General features: G+C 37.6%; 1 protein-coding gene and 1 non-coding gene across 2 annotated transcripts in view; both read left to right on the top strand.

Annotated features, from left to right (window-relative positions):
• Positions 1-17,180, top strand: part of KCTD8 (potassium channel tetramerization domain containing 8) — a 340,341-nt gene that overhangs the window by 4,126 nt on the left and 319,035 nt on the right. The window lies entirely within an intron of this gene.
• Positions 3,782-3,888, top strand: LOC111751058 (U6 spliceosomal RNA). The gene has a single exon (XR_002786133.1). It is a non-coding gene; the product is annotated as a U6 spliceosomal RNA (small nuclear RNA).

Consider the following 17,180-nt stretch of genomic DNA (forward strand, 5'->3'; position numbering starts at 1 on the left):
AATTTTAAATTTCATTTTATAATAAATATAGTTAATTTATTTAATGTAAAGTTAATTGGGAAATTATTTTGCAAATAAAGGATAGCATACTGAACTTTCAGCTGTTTCAACCAAACAAATAACCATCTTCTTTTCTGGAACTTGACTTTTTCATGCCAAGTTCAAGTCACTTAGTCTTGTCAGTCATACCCCAGTTGATTTTTCTGGATTGGCTCTAAACAGAATCCATTTCTGATTCCAGGCCAAGAAGCATTTTAGCTAGCACTCTACCTTAGGACTTGAAACTTTGGCAATATTTTCTGACAAATATGAAGCTAGATTCATAAATCCTTAAGTGCTTATATCCAAGTCATTAAATTTTAATGCACAAGGTTATATGCAGTCTATTAAACATTTAATGTCAGCCTCATTTGGCTGCATGTACACTTTGCTATCTATTCTCAGTCTTATCCGTTATTTATCAAGTCTTTTTGGTACACTGCAACGTACACCCATACTATTATATTTTATATTACTTCCCTAATATTGAAGATGGATTGCACTTTCTCGGGGAAAACAGAGTGATTTATTGCATGTTCTGTTTTCTGGGGATGTTTGGGAAGTGTAGTTGTGGCGATTTTTAGCAATATCTAGGAGGGGAAAGGCATTTATGTGTCAGCAGCGTATTGCATGGGCAATAGTTATATGCTTGAAATGTGATGTGGAGACAGCTCATAGTTGAAACTAGCATTATATAATCCCTTTATTTCTTATAATCAGTAAGTTTACAGAAAAGGTGGCACTGGTATGTCGTTCCTCTATTCTTATAGTACTTCAGGTTTTGAACTCCACTCATTTCTCTAGGTTGTTCTTGGTATTCTTTGATGTTTGGTACATTCCCTTTTTGTTGCTGTGATGATAAGAGGGCCACATCTAGGAATTAATGCTAATACTGAACTGGGCAGTGAAATCTAATTTGTCTTAATGGATTTTTATGTCCATTCTTTCACATTGATTTTGATTTATTTCACGGTGCTGAAGAAAGCTAGTTGAGTTGAAAACATTCAAACAGCTATTCAATCTTACATTAGCTTGTTGCATTAAGAGTTTTCTTTCTGAGACATCTTTGAAAAGTCATTCTATTTAGACATATACCTTTAAAAACTTTTTTTTTTGTCATTTTCTTGTCTAAAAATATCACCAAATAACATTTTATGAGAAACAGTTTTGTTAATCATATTCGTGTTTGGTTCTTTTCCTTCTGAATACCTATAGTTATATTTATAATGTGATAATTTCCTCTGCACTCACGTGGCTGAATGACTTGAATCAGTGGAGTAAGCAAAAAAGGGAGGTAACTTTTTAGAATGCCGAGATTCTGATTTCATGCAAGTAGTTCAAGAAATAAAGCAGACAGAAAATGACAAAAACCTTAGTTTGGTATTGGTATTGGCTGCTTTTTAAAGGCATTGAAATTGTATGCCTGGTATTACACTGTGTCTAAACTTGATCTTTTGTATAGTGCTATGGCTTTTTTTTTTTTTTTTTTTAAATGGATTTAGCCTTCCTGCCACCCATTCTACAGCTTTGAATGAATCAATCTATGCAGATAATGAAGCTGACAGAATGGTGTTGCAAGCCACTTTTGGCAAAGTTCTTTCTCTCTTATAACTTAGGATGTTAGAACTCACAATTTGAATTTGTGTGTATATGTGTGGGTGTGTGCTAGTTGGAAAAACAAAAACAATAACAAACAAAAAACAACCTCTTTGGAAAAAAGAAATGAGACGTACAAAAATATTATCTATTGTCATAATTAATTGACTGGCATGAGTTAAAATGAGATGACTGGGCACTTGTCATTTAAAAGTAGCTCTTTAAAATTTTTTTTTTATTCTTTAGATGAAAGTTTACAGAACAAACTAGTTTCTCATTAAACAGTCAGTACATTTATTGTTATAAGACATTGGTTAACGACCCCGTAACATGTCAACACTCTCCCTTTTCAACCTTGGGTTCCCTATTACCAGCTTTCCTGTTACCTCCTGCCTCCTATTCCCTGCCCCTGGGCTGGTGCGCCCCTTTAGTCTCATTTTGTTTTATGGGCCTGTGCAGTCTTTGGCTGAAGAGTGAACCTCAGGAGTGACTTCATTACTGGTTGAGAGGGTGTCCAGAGGCCATACTCTCAGGGTTTCTCCAGTTTCTGTCAGGCCAGCAACTCTGGTTTTTCTTTCTGAGTTAGAATTTTGTTCTACGTTTTTCTCTAGCTGTCTGGGACCCTCTCTTGTGATCCTTGTCAGAGTAGTCAGTGGTGGTAGCCTGGTACCATCTAGTTGTACTGGACTCAGTCTGTCGAAGGCCACGGTAGATGTGGTCCATTAGTCCTTTGGACTAATCTTTCCCCTGTATCCTTAGTCTTCCTCATTCTTCCTTGTTCCCAAAGGGGTGAGACCAGTGGAGTATATTAGATGGCTGCTCACAGGCTTTTAAGACCCCAGACGAAAAGTAGCACCTTTTTAAATTATAAAAGTAATACATGCAGATTTAGGAATTTAAAAAAAGATAAAAGAAAAAAAAGTTTTTATAAAAAGATTTTATAACTTTTAATAAAATCTTGAACATTTCCTTCTCATTTTTTTATGCATATGTAGATGAACAAACATTTCTAAAAAGATATGGTCATACTACACAGATAGTTGTATGCTGTCTTTTTTTGGTTTTACTTTGTTTTATGCATTTAATGACAGTTCTGATGTCATTACAATTTTTATTGACATTGTAGATTATAAAAATGCAATACATACCCTTTGCCACAGTGTTATAAATATTTCTGTTGACTGTTTTCCTAGTTAGCTTAGAAAAAATACATTTCCAAAATACAGAATATGTAATACAAATAGCTTTTACTATATACCATACCAAATATTTTCATAAGTGTTCTATATAAATTACTTTATTTCCCATAACATTTTTGTGAACTTCACATTAGTACCTTAATATTTCAGTGAGGAAACTACGATTTATATAGCTTAAATAACATCCCAGTTAGTCTGTGATTGTGCTGAAATTGGAATAGTTTCGTCTTACTCAAAAGCCCTTACTCCAAAATATTAAAAAATAATGTCCATTTCATGCAGTCGATTTGATATGTATATTTCAGTGTCTACCGTGTACTTTGAACTTAGATCTACAAACAGCGGAATGAACTGTATATAAGCAAACCTAGTATTTCTTAGTCCACATTAGAGTTCCACGTGAACAGTGTGTGTGTGTGCATGCGTGCAAGTGTGCTTGTGTGTCTGTAATGTCATCACCTGCTGAAAGGGTTAATTTTTACTGATTAAAACTACCATATTCATGAATATTTTTAAATTAAGGAGAAAATTAACTTGATGTAGGCCTTTGCCTGGAAACTAGTAATACGTATGGGATGGAGCCCTGGTGGCACAAACGGTTAACTACTAACTACTAACCGAAAGGTTGATGATTCAAAATCACCCAACAGCTCCACGGGAGGAAGACTTGGTGATCTGCTTCCGTAAAGATTACAGCAAAGAAAGCGTTTTGGGATAGTTCTGCTCTGTTGCATGGGGTCTCTAGGAGTTAGAATTGACTCCATTGGTACCTAACAACAACAATATGCATGGAGTCCCTGAGTGGTTCAAACAGTTAAAGCACTGAACTGCTAAGTGAAAGGTTGGCAGTTCAAATCCACTCAGGGGTGCCTCAGGAGAAAGACCTAGCAATCTACTTCCAAAAAAAAAAAAAAAAAATCAGCTATTAAAAACCTTATGGAGATGGAGTTCTCACTTCAGCAGCACACATACTAAAATTGGAACGGTACAGAGAAGATTAGCACGGCCCTTGCACAAGGGTGACATGCAAATTGGTGAAGGATTCCATATTTTTAAAAAGATAGAAGCAACCAAGGTGCCCATCGACGGATGGCTGGATAAATTATGGTTGTATTCATACAATGGAATACTACACATCGATAAAGAACAATGATGTATCTGTGAAACATTTCATAACATGGAGGAATCTGGAAGGCGTTATGTTGAGTGAAATTAGTCAGTTGCGAAAGGACAAAAGGACAGTTACAAATGACACCACTATTATAAGAACTTAAGAAATAGTTTAAACTCAGAAGAAAATATTCTTTGATGGTTACAAGGGTGGGGAGGGAAAGAGGGAAAGGAGTATTCACTAATTAGGTAGTAGACAAGAACTATTTTAGATGAAGGGAGCGACAACACACAATATAGGAGAAGTCAGCACAACTGGACTAAACCAAAATCAAAGTAGTTTCCTGAGTAAACCGAGCTCTTCGAAAGCCAGAGTAGCAAGGGCAGGGACCTGGGGACCACGGTTTCAGGGGAAATCTAGGTCAATTGGCATAATAAAATCTATTAAAAAAGCATTCTGCATCCCACTTTGGTGAGTGGCATCTGGGGTCTTAAGTGCTAATAGGTGGTCATCTAAGTTGATCAGTTGGTCTCAACCCACCTAGAGCAAAGGAGAATGAGGAACACCAAAGATAGAAGGTAATTATGAGCCCAAGAGACAGAAAAGGATACATAAGTTGGAGACTACATCAGCCTGAGACCAGAAGAACTAGATGGTGCCCGGCTACAACCAATGGCTACCCTGAGAGGGAGCACAACAGAGAATCCATGATGGAGCAGGAGAGCAGTGGGATGCAGACCTCAAATTCTCGTAAAAAGACCAGACTTAATGGTCTGAATGAGACTAGAAGAACCCCAGGGTCATGGTCTCCAGACCTTCTCTTAGCCCAAAACTGGTACCATTCTCAAAGCCTTCTCTTCAGACAGGGATTGAGCTGGACTGTAAGATAGAAAATGATACTGGTAAGGAGTGAGATTCTTGGCTCAAGCAGACACATGAGACTATGTGGGCATCTCCTGTCTGGAGGGGAGATGAGAAGGCAGAGGAGGACAGAAGCTGGCTGAATGGACGCAGGAAATACAGGTGGAGAGAATGAGTGTGCTGTTTCATTAGGAGGAGAGCAACTAAGAGCACATAGCAAGGTGTATATAAATTTTTGTATTAGAGACTGACTTGATTTGTAAACTTTCACTTAAGGCACACACGCACACAAAAAGAACAGCAAAAAAAAAAAAAAAAAAACTCCAAAAGAGCCCTATGGATCACAGTTTTGCCCTGACAAGCATGGGGTTGCCATGAGTCAGAATCTGCTCGATGGCAACTAACAACAGTACCAACATAGCTTTGATGCCTGTTGCTATCGAGTAGATTCTGACTCATGGCATTCCCAGGTGTTACAGAGTAGAACTGCTTCATAGGGTTTTATTGGCTGTAATCTTTTACGGAAGCAGTTCGCCAGGCCTTTCTTCTGTGGAGCTGCTGTGTGTACTTGAACTGCCAATGCAGTTTGCAGTCAGCTGCTAACCTAAAGATTGGAGGTTTAAACCTATGCTGTGGCATTGTGGAAAAAAGTTCTGGAGAACTGCTTCCGTAAAAGATTACAGCCAAGAAAACTGTATGGAGCAGTTCTACTCTGTAACACCTGGGGTTGCCATGAGTCAGAACTGAGTTGACAGCAACTAACAACACAAGTAGCCATACTTCTCTTCTGGAGCAATTGCTTTTTTACCTTTTATAAATTAAATATTTACTATGTTCTTTTCTTAGGAGGTGCCAAAATAAAGAGGGTACTTAAGTTGAAATCATTTTTGTTAATTATATGTAGTTATTTATTTATCCTAAAGCTTTGTTGTTGTTTTAGGTGCCATCGAGTCAATTTCAACTCATAGTGAGCCCATGTGTTACGGAATAGAAACTGTCCCATAGGGTTTTTCTAGGCGGTAATCTTTATGGAAACACATTGCCAGTGGAGTGCTGGATGGGTTCGAACTGGCAACCTTTTGGTATCAGCTGAGTGGCTAACCATTGTACTACTGGGCTCCTTAAATGTTGGTTAATGCCATTAAGTATTATATTTGGTATAATGCAGTTCTAAAAGATATTGAATATCTGCTGAGTACTGGGATTGGCTTTCCGTATTTTTGAAGCCTTAAAGTATTGTGGAAGTCTATGTAAAAAATTAGAAAATACTTGGAAAGCAGAGTTTTAATCTTAAACTTATATATAATTACTGATATGTTCTTTAAACCTTTTTTGAATTAACTTAAGAGCATTTGGTGAACTGTCAAAGGTAACAGCCACAGATTGGCCAGTATCCTTGTGATTTCTCTAACTGCGTAGAGGCTACGTGAGAGGTTATAACCCCAGAGGTTTTTACAAGGATTTACTTAAGGATTAAAATAAATTTATTCACAGGATTGCAAAATTACTCTAACAGGTAAGTATTAACTTCTTTATAAGATCTAAATGTAGTGGTGAACTTCCAGCTGCTGACTCGAATACAGGTGTTCTCTGCCTGTCAGCCACGTCCTTCTCTCGTTAGCTTCTGTCAGGAAACATTTCGTGAAACCTGATTACAAGTTTAGTTGCAGTTTCAAAAATAAAAAATATATGAATTATTCTATGTTAAGTTTGTAGTATTTGTAATTTTATTTCCTGACCCATTGGTTCCTCTGTGTACTCCCTGGTACTGTAGCCATTGTAATACGGAGTGAACCATTTATTGTAGAATCCTTCTCCATTTAGCCTCTGGACTCCTCTATCTCTTCATGGTAACACCAAGTTTAGTTTTCTCATTGCATGTCCCACAGTGTGTAATTATCTGCATGTCCGTATCCTGCACTGGAGTGAGAGTTGGCGCTGTCTCACTTTTGTGTTTTCAGTCCCCAGTGTGGTGGCGAGCACCACAACAAGCACTCAATAAATGTTTGTTTTTTGAATTAAAGTGTGACTTAATGAATGAACCAGAGATGTTGGAGGTTCCATTAAGTTAGTTATTGAATTTAAGATTTAGTTTCATTTAAGTTTAAATTGCACTTACAGAGCAACTGCTGGGTTACAGCACAGTGCAGACCTATAAATATGGATATGACAGAGCCTTTGCATTTAAGTGGTCACAGTCAAATTTATGTCATTAAGAATTATGTTACTGAGCACCTCTTGAGTATTTAAAGAAGAGGTGGGAGTAATGACATAAGAAATTGTTACACAGAAACCTATAAAGAATGAAAAGAAGAGGTAAGATATTAGTTTAAAAAATGAGAGAGATTAAAATGACATAAATGCAGTTATTAGAATTGTGAACACATATACATTTAAATGATTGGAGGGATGGAAGGTGAAGAGATGAAAAATTAACTAGCTTGATCTTTTTGAGGCTTATGAAAGATGTTGGGAAAATGTTCCCTGTCCCTGTCTACCACAACCACAATGCTAAGTTGTTGTTGCTGGGTACTGTTGTGTGGATTCCAACTCATAGCAGCCTCTTGTGTCAGAGTGGAACTGCCCGCATAGGATTTTCTTGGCTGTAATGTTTATGGAAGAAGCCCTGCTTGCTCAACAGGTAAGCAATGGGCTGCTAACTGAAAGGCGGGCAGTTGGAACCCACCCGGCAGCTCCGTGGAAGAAAGACCTGGTGATCTGCTTCCGTAAAGATTACACCTTAGAAAACCCTGTAGGGCAGTTCTGTTGTGTCACATGGGGTCACCATAGTTGGAATCAACTCTACAGCACTAAACAACAACAAATCTTTATGAAAGTGATCAGTACTTGCCTTTAAAAGCAAAGCAAAGCAAATCAAAACAAAACAAAACTTAGAATGTGGAGTGACTGCTGCCTCTGGACGTGACCAGGAAGAATCTGGCTATACAGGCAGGTACTTGAAAAAGTGAGAATCCAGCCAGCTTTAAATTGCAGTCCTACTGTTTCTTAGTTTTTAAAAACCTCCTGAAAATATGCTTAAGAGGTGTTACTGTTTAATGATCAATGCTACCATATCACTTTTATTTATATTCGTAAATCTTATTTCAGATTAACAACAGTAAAAGTAAGCCAGCTTTCCTGTCAATAACAGCACACATCTTCATGATAATAGGTTGATGGTTCAATGTTCATTCACCAGGTGAATTTAGAATGTTAGTCCATGATATTGAAACCATGCTAACTGTATTAAAGTTTAGCAATGCAGAGTAAAAAAAGTGAATTTAATACAACAAAAGAACATAATTAAAAATATATAGTGTTGTTTTCAGGTCACCAGAATAGTGAGCGCTTTAACTACTCAGTTTGTGTTATTTTCATTTCTTTCACCAGTCATATTAACAGAAAACTTGAGAGTAGATCAGATTCATAATATATTGCTCTTTTCCATCATTTTATGTAAGAATAGAGGGAGCAATACGGTGTTTAGGGAGAGACAATGCCAAAATCTGTTGGCCCCCACTCCTAGAAGGCAAATCCTTGAATATTTTAAATGCTTTAATACTTTTTAGTTTCAGATTCCATGACATTTTCCAGCTCTAGCTTTGAGATCTTGGAAAAATAATTTAATTTCCATTGTGTAGGCAAAGCGAGGTTAACAACAGGACTATCTCACAGGCTTCTTGTGAGAATTAATTGTAGTAATCCATATAAAACACTTAGAAGAGTGTCAGACACAAATAAATGCTCAGGTTTTTTTTTTTTTTTTAAGTGTTAGCTATTGTCATTTATTAATTTAAGGTTCTCAAAAATACATAGTTAATCCCGTTTCTGTACATTATTAATTCTCAGTACCAAATTTCTTCCCTTTTGAGTAAATCAAAAGCAATACCTATTTCAAAACCGTTCTGAAAGAATCTTGTCACAATTAGTGAAATATTGTTTTTTCTTAATTATCAGAGCTACTGAGTTTAAAATCAATTGTGACATGTTATTAAAATAAGTTTATTCCAATTGGTTCTTCATTGCTTAGGAAAAAAAAGCACGCTTCTAGGTCTAGTGATGATTACTGGTTAAGTTTGACATAAAAAAAATTTATTTTTATTATTTTTTATTTTTTTATACTTAACAAGAAAACTGATATTCTACAGAAATTGCCCCAGAAATCATGGGGCTCATTTACACAAAGCACTTCTAATCAAACTTTATTTATATTTCTTATGATGGCTTTCAGCTTTGATTTTTAGCAGTTTTATGCAAGAGAACAAACTGTCACAGAGCCAGGTAGGCTCAAACATTGCTCAGAGTTTGGACATTTGGCCAAAAATTTGCAGGCTAGTTTTTGGATTCAAATACATATCTCTCTAATTTCAGGAAAACTGTGTTAGCTTTCAACTAAATCAGTTCCTATTGAAGCTAGTTGGACACATTTTGAATATAAGTTTTCTAGTTGCTAAAAGTCCAGGTATTTGAAGAAGGCAGTGAGATCAAATGCAGATGCTGGCCATCACTGAGAGGCAATTCTCCAATATTCTGACCTCTTGATGGAAGCTGCTTCTAGCCTATCCCTTTGCAGGTGGAGGGTAAGGATGAATCCCAAAGTGACATCTGCTTTTGATAAGGAATAGTTGCTACTATGGCAACTTTATAGTGAGTGTTGGCAGGGAGCAGGCATGGTGATCACGAATTGTTGGTGACTTTTGGAGATGAGTCCTTCTAATATTGACTTTGACTTAGAATTAAAAAAAGAAATGGATTTGACAAGAGAAGACCTTGGGTTATAATACTAACCTTCATCAGTATGTAGATTTATTTTGTGCTACTTCCCTTTTCTTAGGTCCCTAGGGGGTACAGACAGTTTGCTAACCTAAAGGTTGGTGGTTCAAATCTATCCAGTGGCACCAAGAAAGAAAAGGCCTGGTCATCTGCTTCCATTAAGATTGAATCCAAGAAAACCCTATGAAGTAGTTCTACTTTGTAACATATGGGAATCGACTTTATAGCAATTAACAACAATAATGGCAACAGTTTTTCTTTACTTCAGTTCTTCACATAGAAAATGGTAGAAATTTATCTTTTTTTTTTAATTCTAATTCCATGGAATACCATAAATAATGTGTGCCACATATTCTGTGCTGAATGAAAAATAGCATTTGTTCTTGTTTTAGTGTGTCAAATGGTCATTTCTTAAAAAAAGTGTTGCATTTGTTGCTATTAATAAAACATTTATTGATGTTGAAATCTTTTCATGGGCTATCTCATTTAATGATTTAAAAAAAAAAATTACCAGTATAAAAACTACCAAAATGAGAGAACTCCAGGTTAGATTAATTTTTAAGCTACTAATTCATTTTTTTTTTTTTTTTATGCAGACTGTTCATATATATTTACCTGGTATGCAATCACATTACCAAAAAGCAGTTTGGCCTTTTGATCCCGGTTCCTTTACCAGAATTGGCTGTGGAGCTCTCCCCAGAAATTGACCCTTACCCAGATTGTCTGGGCACCTCACCTGGTCTGGCTTTTACCTGGATTGGCTGAGGGGACTGCCTGGTGACTATTAAAAACCCTAGAACGTGGAGGCTCAGATTGGGCCTTTTGATCGGGGCGAGCAAGGAGTGGAGAGATCCTTTAGACGTGGGGTCTTGCGCTGAGAACCTCCCAGACCAAATAAGCCTGCAATTGTGACAGAAACAGTGGCTGCAACAGTACCAGAAAAGGCAGAAACGACAAGGCAGCACAGTGTAAAGACAGAACCCAGCTGAGAGCTGTAATACTGTGGGCACAGGGGCTACCTGCAGAGTAGGGGGCTACCCGCAGAGCAGGGGCCATCCAAGAGCTAATTTGGAGCTGGCTAAGAGGATCCAGGAGCCAGCTGAAAGGAGAGGCCCATAGCTGAGCACTCCAAGTAATGCGATCAAGTTTCCTGTTTGAAAGTTTCCTGATGGGTGAGAATAAATATTGGTTTGGGGAAGGGTAAACAGGTTTTCTCTTTGAGACCTAAGTGGGTCCCCTTATGAAAAATTGAGGCCCTATAATGGGGCCCCTCCCATACCTTGCCCTGTGTATATGTTTCTGTCCTTCTCTTTTAGTTATTGCAGATATAGTGTTTCTGTATGTTCTCTGTGATTGTTGTAATGAATTATTGAACCTGATAGAGAAAGAGTGCTGTGTGGGGAAAGGCTGATGTCAGAAATGGTGGAGAAGTTGGAGAACAGGGGTATATTTGACCTCTATCTCATGAAACCCTGGTGGCATAGTGGTTAAGTGCTGTGGCTCCTAACCAAGGGGTCAGCAGTTCGAATCCACCAAGTGCTCCTTGGAAACTCTATGGGGCAATTCTACTCTGTCCTGTAGACTTGGAATCAACTCTGTGGCACTGGGTTTATTTTTATCTCATAAAAGCAAGCTTTGTGCTGATTCTTATCCTCAGGGTCATCTTTCCCTTGCAATATTCATGCATTCATTTAAATGATATTATATGTCTAGCAGCCTGTAAGGTGCTGAAAGTATAATAGTAAACAGTGTTGGAGACATTTCCAGTGCTGTTTGACCAGGGTCATGACATACAGATGTGCAGGTTGTGCAGTGCTTGACTCCCGAGTATACACGTGACATGATTGGCACACCCTGTAGATGTATACAGCTTTTGAGATTCTGTGTGACTGCCTTGCTCATGGGCAAAGACTAACTATATCGCTTATCAACTTCTGACTGCAAGAGTTTAGACATAATTTATGTGTGTGTGTGTGTCTGAGAGAGAAAAAGAGAGCACACGAGAGTGAGTGCACAGTCATTTTGGGGGAGCATTAATTTGACTCCTTGACCGCATCAGGCAATTAAAATGTTTGCCGTATGAATTCTGGTTGAAAATGAGATGTCTTAATTGGCCTTGACCTTTTGCTAAACCTTGCCTCTTTAGAGATAAACAGCATTTTGGAAGTATTTTTCCTGTTCTCTCTATTACACATAACTCCATTTCTGAGGAATTTGACCACTTGTTGAAATGCAAAGGCCTACAAGAGTCCAGATTTTGCCATATTTCTTCTAGATGTTGCTTATTCCCCAGGAAAAAAATCATAAAGTCAAAATAAAATGAAGACGTCTCCTGGTTACCTTTGACAGGTATTCTCTAATTAAGATTAAATTTGCATATGAAATGGTTACAAGGTGTTCCTTTTCACTTTAGTCAGATCTGCAGTGGGTTGATTTAGCATGTGTGGTAGACAGTGGTTAAAAGACAATGCTTTGCAACAAGAAGATATGCATATGCAACTGGTTAACAATTGTTATTGTTGTAGGTAAGTGGAACTAAGAAGCCCAGCAGTGAAATTGCTGTAGCTTAGTATAACATTTCTTTTACTGGATTGTTGTGTTTCTAAAGCGTACCACAATCATTACAATATTTTTTCATTTTTCTGTGTTAGAATATTTGGATTGTAAAATCAGCTTAGTTATTTTCAGCTGTTTGTTTGATACTGCCACTGTCAAGCCATATTTATCGTAATTATACTTTGGTACTTAGCCTTCATACTGTGAAGCTCAGTAATACTCAGTATTTGGTAAAATTAAAAAAAAAAGGGGAGATGACAAACTTACCTCATACAGTTTTGGCATAATTAACAGAATCTGGAGATGAATGGCTATAAGTTTTTTTTTTTTTTTTTTTTAGCAAACTTGTATGCAGTAGTTTCAAACTCTTTATCTTGTAACCAGTGTGGGAAAAGTTTGGGAAGATAATATTTTTCAAACTCCTTGCATTTTTGTGATGTCTTACTTGCTGACAACAGATTCTATTTGAACTAATTGAAGCCAAAAGGATTTATTAAGTGTAATAGATAGCTCATAGAGTGTTTAGGAAAGTTGGACCTCCAGGAATGATTCACAACCACACTATGTAACAAGGCTGCCAAAGGAGGTGCTGTGGCACCACAATCTGAGAGATCAGAATCAGAAAATTGCAAAGTCTAGCCATGTTGCCTCTGTCATGATCCATATGGTCAGATAGATCATCAGGGCGCTGCCGGTTGCCTCGTGTGTGTCAGTTCACAAGAGCGTCTGGTTGTAGAACCTGAGTCGCATATGGAAACCTAACCATAAGAGAGTCTAGGAAATTTAGCTTTAAAATAAAACAACAACAACAATAAATACATCACCATCATTGTTCTGTGCAAGCCTATTTCTTAGTATTTAAAAAAAATTGTTTAAAAAATTTAAGCTGTTTAATCTCCATCATTTCATCCCCCGTAGACAACCATTCTAATGCATTTAATGTGTGGCATTTTGTTACCAGAATAAGGTTCTTGCCTCTCACTGGTCACGAATGAACAGGTAAGGCAGGCAGAATTTTCCCCAAGAGCAAAGCTTTATTGAAGAGGCTTGCAAGCGGAGACGAGGAGGGCCTAAAGCAACGCTTACCCCTGTCTCACAGAATAAAGGACGGGCCTGGGTTTTCAAAGGTTCTTGGGCTGGAAAAGATGATGTTTATTCACAGGCATTGGTGGGGATATGTTAACTGCAGTGCCCATGCAGCAGATTTCTAGGATGGCTCCTGTCCTGGAGGCCTCTGGTATACATAAAAACAAAAACAAAAACAAAAACAAAAAATAGCAGGACTTATTATGGGGTTATTATGGGGTGTCATGCCTGAGCAGCCTCCCAGCTGCTTCTGCAGCCCCTTACTGCCTCTGGAGGAAGGTCACATAGCGGTCACAGGTGGATGTTCTGCTCATGTCCCTGGGTCTGGTTTTCTCCAGCTGCTTCCCAAAGACAACTTTAAAGAAGTTTGCAGGCTCTTTTTTTTTTTTTTATACTGATACCTTGACCCATTGCTCTGGGGGAATGGCTTTGTTTCTGCGCCCTGGCCCATTTCTTGTTATTTTGTTTGCAGATTTGGGGGACCCTCTGTTCCCTGTCTTACTTTTATTTATATGTTTTCTTACAAAATGTGTATTATGTATTGTGTTGCTTGTATTTTAATTTATGCATTTTTTTTCTGTTCCCTGTCTTATTTATATGTTTTCTTACAAAATGTGTATTATGTATTGTGTTGCTTGTATTTTAATGTATGCATATCTATTTCTTGTCTTTCTCATTTAACACCTTATCTTTACAGTTCTTTATTGTCATGTGTCCATGTAAGATAATTGGTTGTATCTAACTGCTGTATATTGCTCTTCTTCGTGCAGTTTACTTAACAGCCTCTTCCCAACTGGTCTACATTCAGGTTGCCTCCAACCTGGTCATGGTCAAGTCCGCAATAGACATGCATGAGATTGCTTTGAAATATACACCTAGGAGGTGAATTGCTGGGTCATTGGTTATACACATACTTTATGTGTTTAAGGATTGTTAGATTGCTCTCTGAATGAGCACACAGTCTACACTCCGAATAGCTTTGCATGAAGATCTCATTAACTCCACTCCCCTGCCAACACTAGGCAAAATTTAGTTTCCTAATTTTTGCCAAAATAGATGAAACGTGATATTTCATTGTTGTTTTAAATTTCATTTCTCTGATTAGTAATGATGAAAAAGTTGTCTTTAACTCTCTAGTATCTGTAAATTAGAAGGGTATTGGAAAGATTTTGAGTGAATAGATCAAGAGACTATTATACAATCTATCTCTTTGACCGCCTTCTTAACCCTATTAAAATTTCAACCACAGCAATACCATCATCAACACATGGTCCTGCATAACATGAACCTGTCCCTCGTGCAACTGAATATTTACTAACCTACTTCACAAAGAGGAGACTCAAGGTCTCATCATCCTTGCCATCATCTTTGGACAATGTATAATTGTGTGTTGTATTAGTCTGAATGTAATTCCTTCTGTATGGTCGCTTATGAATTAATATATTAGTACATAAGTTATTTCTCCCATTGCATTGGATAAACAATATCAAATAGGAACAATATGATTTCAGTGAAAGCTTTTGTTCTAAGAATGGAAGATTAGGAAGTACACTGCAGTCCAGATCTATAGCAACTCCTGCTGGGCAAAGGCTCCCTTTACTGAAAATAGAATTTGTTGTTGTTGTCAGTAGCCATTGAGTTGATTCCAACTCATAGCGACTCCATGCATGCGGAGTAGAACTTCTCCATAGGGTTTTATACATAGAATTTTTTAAAAAATTTGTTTTTTTGTTGAAAATATGCACAGCAGAACATACACCACTTCAACGAGTTTTTACATGTACGATCCAGTGCCGTTGATTACATTCTTCAAGTTGTGCAACATTGTCACCCTTCTTTTCTGAATAGTTCCTCCCCCATTAACATAAACTCACTGCCTCCGAAGTTTCCTATCTTATCTTCCCATTTGCTGTTGTCAAGTTGATTCCATATAGATAGTTTTTAAAAGAGCACGGTGCTCAAGGCAGACAGTCTTTACTAATTAAGCTAACTATTGTTTGGCTTAAAGAAGACTTCAGGGGATATTTTTGGTTTAAGGTTTAAAGATTAATTTAGGGCAGTAGTTTCCAGGCTTCATCCAGCCTCATTAGCTGGATGTCATGAAAATTTGAAATTATATACTGCATTCCCCCCCCCCCCCGCCCCCCGCTCATTAATCAGGATTCTTCTATAGAATTTTTCATAGAAAACATTCAGTGAAGGTAGCCAGGCACCATCCAGTTCTTCTGGTCTCATGGCAAAGGAGGCTGCTGTTCATGGAGGCAATTAGCCACATATTCCATTTCCTGCTCCTCTTTCTGACTCTCCTTCTTACTCTATTGCTCCAGGTAAATAGAGACCAATTGTTGTACCTTGGATGGCCACTTGCAAGCTTTTAAGACCCCAGGCACTTCACGATGAACCAGCAGATAGAAAAGAAGCACTAAACTTGATATTAGGCAAATTAACTGGGGTGTCCCATGAAACCACGACCCTAAACCAAGATACCAAGAAACCAAATCCCATGAGGTATTTGGTTGTACATAAGCAGCTTCAGAAGCTGCTATTTTGGTTGTTGTTGTAAATATATCTAATACATGACGCTTGCCAATTGAACTTTTTACAGGTGTGCTATTTATTGACATCAGTTACATTAATCAGCTGTATAACCCTTACACTTAATCAATGCAATTTTTCTATCACCGTAAACTAGAAATCAGTGCTCCATAAGCAATAACCCCTTCCTTCCCATCCCAGATTACCACTGATAAACTTCAGCCTCTTTACGTTTGCCTGCTCTTGTTTTTATATAAGTGGGGTCATGCAATATTTGTCCTTTTGTGATTGACTTATTTCCCTCAGGATGTCTTTAAGCTCCATCCATGTTGTAGCATGTATCAAGACTTCATTTCTCTTTCTGCCTAAATAGTATTCCACTGTATGTCTGAACCACATTTTGTTTATTCGCTTGTCTCTTGATGGGCATTTAGGTTATTCTACCTTTTGGCTATTGTGAAAAATGCTGCAACGAATATTGGTGTATATGTTTATTCGTGTTGCAGCTTTCAAGTCTCTTTTGTATATTCCTAAGAGTCGCTGCTTTCAAGCCCCTTGGGTGTGTTCCTAGGAGCCCTGCAACGGTTAATATCTTGGCTGCTAAGCTAAAGATCAGCAGGTCGAACCTACCAGCTGCTCCATGGGATAAAGATGTGGCAGCCTGCTTCCGTAAAGATTTACAGCCTTGGAAGCCCCATGAAGCAGTTCTACCCTATTCTATAGGATTGTTATGAGTCAAAATTCAACTCAACAGCAGTGGGTTTGGTCTCTTTTTTGGTTTAGGTATATTCCTAGCAGTGGAATTGCGGGATCATATGGTAGTTCTACTTTTATATTTTTGAGGAACCACCGAACTATTTTCCACAATGACTGTACCATTTTGCATTCCCACCAGCAATGGACAAGGGCTCCAATGTTTCCACATCCTTGCCAACATTAGTTACTTTCTGTCTTTTTTTTTTTGGTCTGAGCTGTCCTGGTGGAGATGAAATGGTGTCTCACCGTGGTTGTAATTTTTGTTTCTCTAACGGCTAGTAATGTTGAACATTTTTTCATGTGTTCAGTGGCTATTTGAATATCCTCTTTGGTGGAATGTCTATTCAAGTCTATTGCCCAGTTTTTGATTGGGTTGTCTTTTTGTTGTTAAAGTTATCAAAGTTTTATATATATTTTGAGTATTAGATTCTTACCAGATATGTGGTTTCTGAAGATACTCTCCCAATCAGTAGCTTGTCTTTTCACTTTTTCGGTAAAGTCTTTTGATGAACAAGAGTTTGTAATTTTTATGAGGTCTCATTTTTTATTTTGTCTTTTGCTGTTTGTGCTTTTGTTATTGTAGTAGATCATCCATTGTTAAAAGTTAGGCCTGTCAGTTGCCCGTGCATTTTCTTCTAATAATTATATGGTTTTAGTTTCACATTTAG

This window comes from Loxodonta africana, chromosome 5, assembly GCF_030014295.1.
Source record: "Loxodonta africana isolate mLoxAfr1 chromosome 5, mLoxAfr1.hap2, whole genome shotgun sequence".
Lineage (NCBI taxonomy): Eukaryota > Metazoa > Chordata > Mammalia > Proboscidea > Elephantidae > Loxodonta > Loxodonta africana.